At 34.1% G+C, this 9115-nt stretch overlaps 1 non-coding gene across 1 annotated transcript; it reads left to right on the top strand.

The window, feature by feature from the left end:
- Positions 1–2394: 2394 nt before the first annotated feature.
- Positions 2395–2559, top strand: LOC136989339 (U1 spliceosomal RNA). Its single transcript, XR_010882895.1, has one exon. It is a non-coding gene; the product is annotated as a U1 spliceosomal RNA (small nuclear RNA).
- The last annotated feature ends 6556 nt before the right edge of the window (positions 2560–9115 follow it).

Below are 9115 nucleotides of genomic sequence, written 5' to 3'. Positions count from 1 at the left end.
ATAAAAGATTTCAAAAATTTATTTAATTTATAATCAATTTATAAAACCATTTTTAAAAATTTATCATCTTGGATTATAACTGCATACAATTTACTAAAATATTTATATTTAATTCCAATATTAATGTGTACTTTGCACTGTTCACACTTGATTCTAAACTAATCTTAGTAACTTTAACAATAATGTCTGTCATGCAATATCGTAGACAAGATTTTCGTTGATTGTCTCATAATTAAATTGTAATAAATATACGCATATTTAATCTGATTCTATTATCTTTAAAACTATTTTTTCTACATTTAGCAATGATATAAAATTAGAACTCGTATAATTATTAAGAAATATATCAAGACACAATGTTCTTATTTTTCAAAACTGATACTAGATAATTTATAGATATAAATGAATTTTAATTTTATAATAATTCAGTTTTTATTAAAGTTTATATTGCACGTATACAGATATATGACTAAAGACTTTGATTATTGGAAGAAACGTGGAATTCCTGAAGTGCCTCCGAGATTCCTCGTTGGATCAGTAGGATATAATTTTAAAAGAATAAGATTAAGTTTCAAAGAATATTTATAAAGATTTTACCAATACTCGTTATGCAATATTAAAATTTGCATTTATGCTTAGAATCAAGGTAAACAAGAACGTGAATGGTACAACAAATACGAAAAAATATTTGGGTAAGAAAATTAAATTTTTAAAATTTTACATTCAAAACTTTCTGGGATATAAACAAAAGTCTAACTGAATTTGTAAAGTACGTGATAATTAAATAGAATATAATACATTGATATACCCTTAAATGTTTCAGAATATACGAAGGTTCTAATCTCGCTCTTGTTGTAGCAGATCCAGAGTTAGTGAAAGATATTCTTGGTATAAATAAATACATAAAAACAACGTTTAACAAGAATTACTCTGTTTCCGTTTATTCGTCTGTCGTTCGCTCCAGTTGACAGTCCAATTTCACAAACACGGAGGCGACCTTTCTTTAGAGGCTACTGCCCCCGCAATAAAATGCAAAACAGGCACAGAACGTCCCCTGGCGCTATCGCCACTTTCACAAATATTACAATTTAAGTAAAAATAAATTATAAAAACATGGCCGACGGTAATATATTTGTATAAATAAATATATAAAAACAACGTTTAACAAGAATTACTCTGTTTCCGTTTATTCGTCCGTCGTTCGCTCCAGTTGACAGTCCAATTTCACAAACACGTTCTGTGCCTGTTTTGCATTTTATTGCGGGGGCAGTAGCCTCTAAAGAAAGGTCGCCTCCGTGTTTGCGAAATTGGACTGTCAACTGGAGCGAACGACGGACGAATAAACGGAAACAGAGTAATTCTTGTTAAACGTTGCTTTTATATATTTATTTATACAAATGTATTACCGTCGGCCATGTTTTTATAATTTATTTTTACTTAAAGATATTCTTGTCAAAGATTTCCCTATTTTTCCTGAACAAACAGTATATCATTTTATTCAATTTATTAACTTGAAACTTCTTACTTTTCTTATGCTGAAGAACATTTTAATTAATTAATCAAAGATTTAATTATTATCTTCTTTAATGGATATAATATATAGGAACTTCGATTTGGCGATCGAATTTTAGATAAAGGGTTATTTATGCAAAGTGGAGAAAGATGAAAATCTTTGAGGACCATGATGTCGCCAAGTTTCACTTCTGGAAAATTAAGAATGGTCTGTACATTTAAATTAAGTTTAAAACATAGTTTAATATTTGATTTTAATAAAATATTAAATCCTTTGTTGACTATAAATTTACAGATGAGCAAATTAATGGAAGAATGTTGTCAGATTCTAATCGCTAATTTAAAAGAAACAGCAACGGAGAATAGAGAAATTAATATTACACAGTAAGTATAAATTTATGTATCAAAAATAGTAGTGCCCACTAGTGGACGAGTAGATAAAACTGCTGAACACGAGTAATTACTAGTGGGTTCGCATTTCGCCAAAGTAGAATTTCCTACGCCAGAAATCAGTTGCTGTGGGTGGTTATGAACAGAGACATAGCAAATGAAACCCATCGTTATGGACAAAGTAAATTTTGTTTGACTTGTTTCGTTCCTTAAAAAAAGAACTTGTATTAAAATACTTCCACAAATCGTTACTAGATGGCGCGGTAATGTGGGGGTGATCTAATAAAATTTCAGGAGTAAATTTAAAACGATTTTTCAAAGAAACGATATATTTTTAAGAAATTTATACGAGAAACATGTTTCCGACAGGATTTTGTAGAAAGATTTAGAATTTGATAAGCGCTTTTATAAATAAATGGTTTTCCGTATTAAAACACCAGCGATTGGGCCGTAGCGTTGAGCGATAAAAGGGAAAGATAATAAATATTTAACATACTTACCTGACGTTGAGGCTAACCGTGGTCAAGAGGGCGGTGCCTCCAGGGCGAGGTTTGATCATTGCACTTGGATTGAGTTGACCCCTGCCACTACCCCAAACTGGGGCAGATGGAGCGTGTAATTTTTGGTAGTTGGGGACTGCGTTCGCGCTCTCCCCTTCATTAACAATTTAAAATCAGAAATTAGCTGGATAGCCACTTGTCAGTGACAGAATGGAGGAAACCACTGAGCATTGGTAATTTGACCAACCCAGGAAGGCACCCTAATCATTCGTAGGGGTGAGGTATGGCGCGAGTCAGCATCTGGTTGACATACCCTACGGGTAGATGGGTTAAACTTTACCCCTGTCAATTGTCAGTAAACTAGTCTATCCCTTAAGGGGAGTGCCTTCCTGGGTTCGTGGCTCTCCAAGAGTCAAACCGCTTAGAGTGTTCTAGATTTTTTCCCCCCACATTTTTAACACATAAATAGAGGCCAGTTTCCATAGAAAGTCATACTCACCTGTCGCGTTGCCATATACAAACAAACTTGTATGTAAATATCGGAGAAAACCTCAATTTGGGAGTCGAAAAATCTTTAAATGTTTTTTTTTTTACAAGTTTTCAGTTTACTTGAGAACTGCAAATACATCAAAACTTTATAGTAAAGATTTTCCTGGGTTATAAAATCTTTTTAACCCAGGAAAATCTTTTCGAAAGTCGAGGGTCGTCTTACACGCCGGAAAATACGGTATTTAAAAAAAGCTACAATATGAATAAATCCGGCGTCGTTGTTACTTACGAACCGTTATCGTAGTTCTAAAGCCGGATGCACACATGCGGTGCGGCAAGGAAAAGCGGTGTCGCAAACGCATCTTCGCCGCGTGACCACACAAGCGGCAATCCGCTTAAATTTCGGCGCATGTGTTCAGTATTCAAGATGGCGAACGATACCGCCACTGCCGATATCCACGTGTTTACAAATTTTGTTTTGTACGGCTTGGTTTATTTAGCTAGAAGATTTTAGATTAGAGATATTTTCTTGGATCGAGAAAGAACCGGTGTACAAAATACGCTTATTCCTCGATCAAGATCTCTCGATAAAGAATACTATTTCGAGTAAGATTCGGTTGTTTTGTTCTTTGAATTAAATTATATATGATTATTTGTGTAGAATTTGAGTTAAATTTATTATCCTTTCCTCTTTATTCTGATACTTGTTATCTCGGTTAATCGCGACGAACTTTCCGCCATTAAAACACAACGTGGTTGTATTTTCTCACGTGACTACTAGACGAACTGTTATTGGCTGATAGAAACGCGTCTTGGCGGCGGTCGCAAAAGATAGAATTCGACCAACTTTTGCGGCACGAGAAAAGCGGCACAAAATCGACTTCTGCGGCGAGAAAAAGTGACGTCATTCTGCCGCTTTTCCTTGCCGCGCCGCATGTGTGCATCCTCCTTAACGCGCCGTGTTCGTGGCGGTAGTTTTCACGCGGCGTCCGCCTGAAGAGGCGATGATCGGTTCAGTCAACCTTTCCGTTCTATTAGCTTGCCAGTCTTCCTAGCTTCGCTAGGTAATCAGTCTACGGTTATTCATCACAAATTAAGTAGGAGTACAATGTATTGAAATATCTACAATTTGCCAGTTTTAAAATGAGTAAATTACTTATTGCTCTACCGATTTTATGTGTATTAGGATGTTTAGCGAAAATCTGCAGACAGACCAGGGACACACGTTTTGAAAATGTTGCACGACGGCCCACACATATGGAGTTAGCGCCAGTGTCTGGAAACCTATCATCAGACTACAGTTGATCAAAGTGAACATTAATGTCTCAAAATTAAAAGTAATCGGATATTTGGTGTGAAAAAGAAACACAAACAGAGTTTCAAACGATTTCACATTAAAAATTCAAATTATGTTTCAGATAAAGATTCGCTGTGCAAATTCTTTTGTAAATAAACGGGTTGTCATTACTACTGTATGTATTTCTATTCCGAATTAAGTCAGCCGACGACAATTGTGTAAAAATCGGCCGTCTTTGCATCCACACCAGCAGTGGTGCAGACATTAGAACGTCTTGTATAAAAGGGATTAAGTGGAAAGAGTTAGTTGTGCAATATCGGCCGGTCGTTATTGCACATATACTAGTCAATTACCAAGTGAATTGGTAGCCATGTAAATAGTATTTAAATGTACCTATACGTAGGTATTTTTTATTTTTATTTTTTTACAATATTAAACATATATTCAGGCATTAGTTTTATTTTAATATCATGTATAAACCTAGCACAGAGCTTAATCAGATATCATTCGAGTGTTTGCCTGAAAACATAATAATACAAATCCAGCCACAAGTTTCGTAACTTCCTGGCAACATTTAAAACTGCGTGTGGCACCATCTGTTGTGATATTTTATTTAAAAAAAACGTTTTATATCATTAATTAGTATAAAATGGTAAAACGTTTAAATTTGAGGGTAGAACGAATCTTATAAAAAATTGCAAATCTAATGAACCAGTAAAATCTTCATTAAGTCTGACCCCACTTATGATATGGCATACGACCCACTGTATATTTTTCTTATTCCCTAAATTACTAACCACCAAAATTTTAATAGAATCAATTCCCCTAATAGACAAACCTCACTGAAACATTTTATAAATTTTCGACAAAAGATGCAAAAATTAGTAAGCTTGAAAGTGTGTACATTTGTGCCTTTCTACAAACACTAACATCCATACATACAGGAAAAACCCTAAATTTGTTCCCTTTCATTTCTCCATGCTTAAGCATGCAGAAATGAAAGGAAACAAATTTAGAGTCCAGGATAGTAAATAATGGTCCCCTGAGTCCAGAATAGTAAAAATCTTGGAGCAACCTTTTTGACAAATTTTTATACTTTCCCTTTGTTATATATAACAGCAGGGAAAGTAAAAATTCTATTGTGTAATTTTATACGAAAAAAAATTATTTCGTTTTATTAATGAATTTTTAATATTTTATATGGAGAAACTTTAAATTTACATTTAGAATGATCGATTTGAAAAATGTCGATACCTGTCAGTGAGAAATTTGTCAACAGTCAGAACCTTTTATTCGTGACAAGGATACATGTGGATTCTCGCTGCAGTTGAAGAAAAGCCAGTTTCCCAACATTATGTTCCCCAACACCATAGTTATCATTTCTGAGAATTACGGTCACAAATATCAATGCCACTTCTGTACGACTTTTTATTTTACTCCGTACCTTGTATCAAGCAACATCATGAATTTGATCAGAAAAAGTGGATAAACTGTATTTACACTTCAACGGATATTAATGGCGGTTGCGATTTATTTATTTCAAATCTTTAATATTTTCGGCGCTTTATCATACAGTTTTATATTCGTTTAAAAAAATTAAGTTTATGTTCGTTTTTAGTAACTTTTTAGCATGTAACTTGGAATAATTTTAGGTAAAATGAGCAAAACTATTTTAATGGTTGCATCACATTTATTTACCTTCTTCCTATCAACAAATTTTTACTATCCCGGCTGTTATATATAAGATGGAAAATATAATTGAAATCGCTTTTAAATTTGTCTACGTGTTAATTTTTTTGTTTAATTAAACAATGGCAATGATTTTCATTCTGCTCTATTTAGCTTTATGGCAACAAATTACATGTTACTGTATCGTTTCTTTTTTCCCTATTTGTAATAAAGAAGTTCCATTTGTGAATTTGATTTAGCATTTAGCCTTACGGAATACACCGTTTAATTCTAAGTAAAAAGATTTTCAATATTTGATACAATAAATATTTGTTTAGAACGAATTATCTTTGAAACTGATTTCCCGTGCTAATTAATTTAATTAATTATTAATTTAAGTTACAAAATAAAGCTTCAAAGTTTATTGTTATTTCATTTGCCCCCCGCGCAACTTGACACGTGCAGTCTATAGCAGTGGTGACGAACCTATGACCCGCGGGTCAGACAGTGACCCACGCAGGATTTTTAAATGACCCACGCGTTGATTTTTATAAACTTGTCTTTTATATCATAAAAGAGAGGACACTATGGCGAGTCGTGCATAGATGTCAAAAACGACCTCAAGTGATGTAAAGAGTTTGCAGTTGATCGTACTGAAATTCACGACGAAAAAAGGAGCGGGAGACCGTAAATTTTTGACGACACCGTCACGGCGGTTGAACAAAGCATGTGTAAAGATCGACGAATCACTCTGTATGATCTCTGCATTTTGGTTCTTGAAGTTTTCTCAAGCACCATTCATGGGATAGTAACGGAAAAGTTTCAATATCGGAAGGTGTGCGCAAGGTGGTACCCGCGACATGGCGGCGACTGGTATCACATGGGCATACAAAAACTGCCACAGCACCTACAAAAATGCATCGACATCTATGTACAGTTTAGTCTCTACAAGGGATCGCCACAATGAGATCTCGCACCACCTGAAAACCTTGCTAGGACCTCTGGTGGAAATGTAAACGGCTCGTTTTATTAAGATACAGCTTCCACTTTGAATCAAATTAAACTTTCCAATCTTTTTCGGAAGTATTCTAAAATAATACTATTGGCATTCATTCCACGTTTAAAAAACATTTATTTTCTTATTCATTCTATTCTCTAGAGCAGAAATGACCAAAAAATCCAGGGCCAAAAATATAAGTCTAAAAAGATTTTTCATACAATAGATAGAAAATCGATTAAATGTCAGAATAAAATCACTAGAATTATCGAATGAATCTACAGGTAAAATATAAGAAGAGGGGAAAAATATGATAATAAAACAAATACTTGTACACTACGTCACGATTAAATCATAAAACAAAGTTAATACAACAAATAGAAAATGTATTAACTAATGTTTCTTCTCGAGATATTCTCGAGAAAACGTTATTATTTTAATATTTCTCATTTCTCGAGAAATTTAATTTTAAGAAAATTATTGTGGCTACACCCCGGAGTAAAGAAGTATGTTAGACTGGAGCAGTGGTTCTGAGTTGAAACTCTTAGGCCAGGAACACACATGCGTAAAATTGCGTGTCAAAAAACTGAATCAGAAATCAGCTTTCAGTTCAGTTCTGTTTTACTCTTTTATGCCAGAACACACATACGTAAAAATTCTGGCCGAATAGGAAGCATCACTAACAGTGTTAATTTTAATTATTTTTTCCTCTCATATATCTATCCCTTTGTATCTTCCAATTTTTCTCTGCTTCCTTTGCTATAATATAGAAAATTTAAATTAATACACTTGTATTCCGAATTCAAATAAAGAACGTGGGATCTAAATACTAGGTCTATACAGTAGACCCCCTATAACACGGGTTCATATAACACGGATTCCTATAATACTGCGAAAAAATTGCGATCGTATTCGTATAACATGCTAAAAGAGACTCGTATAACACGGTAAAACGTCACTGCCGACTCGTGTCAGGACAGGATTGGTCGAATCTGGACCAATAGCGGATATTGTACAAACCGTTGAGTTTAAACGAGACTAGACCTACTAAAAAACATTTATTATTCAACGGCCATAAAAATTATATTTTTATTAATCATGTCTCCAAAGTTAAGTTATTTTTCTTCAAAAATTCGCTGATCAGGAAACACGCGCCCACCGTTCGATGAGCCGCTCCGCGACTAAAACAAGCTTAAGCAATGGCGTCGTCGAACGGTGCACACTCGGTAAGTAATCCTATAATTTTTTGTTTATAGCATACTTTATATGGATTATTCCCCAAAAATTATACGTGATTTGGAAATGTTGAGTCAAATTAGTCTAGAATCGATTAATTTTATGGGAGAAAACCTTTCAAACAGCCGTAGCCCCTAAACTGCACACGTGCCAGGCTGTGATTGGCTTGTATTTAAGTGACTCGTACAACACGTAACGTATCTACCGCGTTATACGGGGGTCTACTGTATATCGATTCTACTAGACCTATCTATTATTTGAAATTTTGCACCTATAGCCATCCATAAATGTTGTTTAAATAGTGTCTTTATACATGACACTAGTGTGGCGAACAGATTCAATAAACCCCTCTATTTCATTTATTTTTCGTTTTTTCGAGACCGTCACAATTATAGGGTTAATCCACATTATCGCCATTGTTAGAATAAAAACCACGTGTCTACTTTGACGTCACAGAAAAGACTTCTCTTTATTGGAGGAATTTTGGCGTAAAAATTCTACGGCATAAGAAGTAGAGACATGCTCTACTTTTTTTTCAGTTCTGTTTGAGCCAAAATTTCAGAAAAATTTTTACGCTTTCTGTTTTATGCTAGATTTTACGCCGAATTTTACGCATGTGTGTTCCTGGCCTTACTCTTTCTGATGCAATTTGTTGCCACCTCACTGGAGGTAAGATGTCGGCAAATTGCTTCTATTACGTCGGAAGCCTGGAGAGGGATTAAAAAAAATTATAATCCGAAATACATTGCTTATTAAAAAAAAGAATAAAAATAGCTGTGTTTTAAAGTCTTAGCCTCTAGTTTAATACGGATTTTGGAAGAAAACAGACATGAGGTTTTTCATTAGTATTGCGTTTTATAATAACTGAATTTTAATTTAAATTTTTAATCTATTCTATTGAAAATCTATTTTTTAATTGGTTTTTTTTTATCAATTTTTTGAAAGACTCTTTTAAATAAACGAGACTGAATGCCGAGCGGTACGGTACCATATTACGTACGATATTACATGCACGTATAGAAATGT

This window comes from Centruroides vittatus, unplaced genomic scaffold, assembly GCF_030686945.1.
Source record: "Centruroides vittatus isolate TY-2023 unplaced genomic scaffold, ASM3068694v2 scaffold_464, whole genome shotgun sequence".
Lineage (NCBI taxonomy): Eukaryota > Metazoa > Arthropoda > Arachnida > Scorpiones > Buthidae > Centruroides > Centruroides vittatus.
This window is presented reverse-complemented; position numbering and strand designations above follow the sequence as displayed.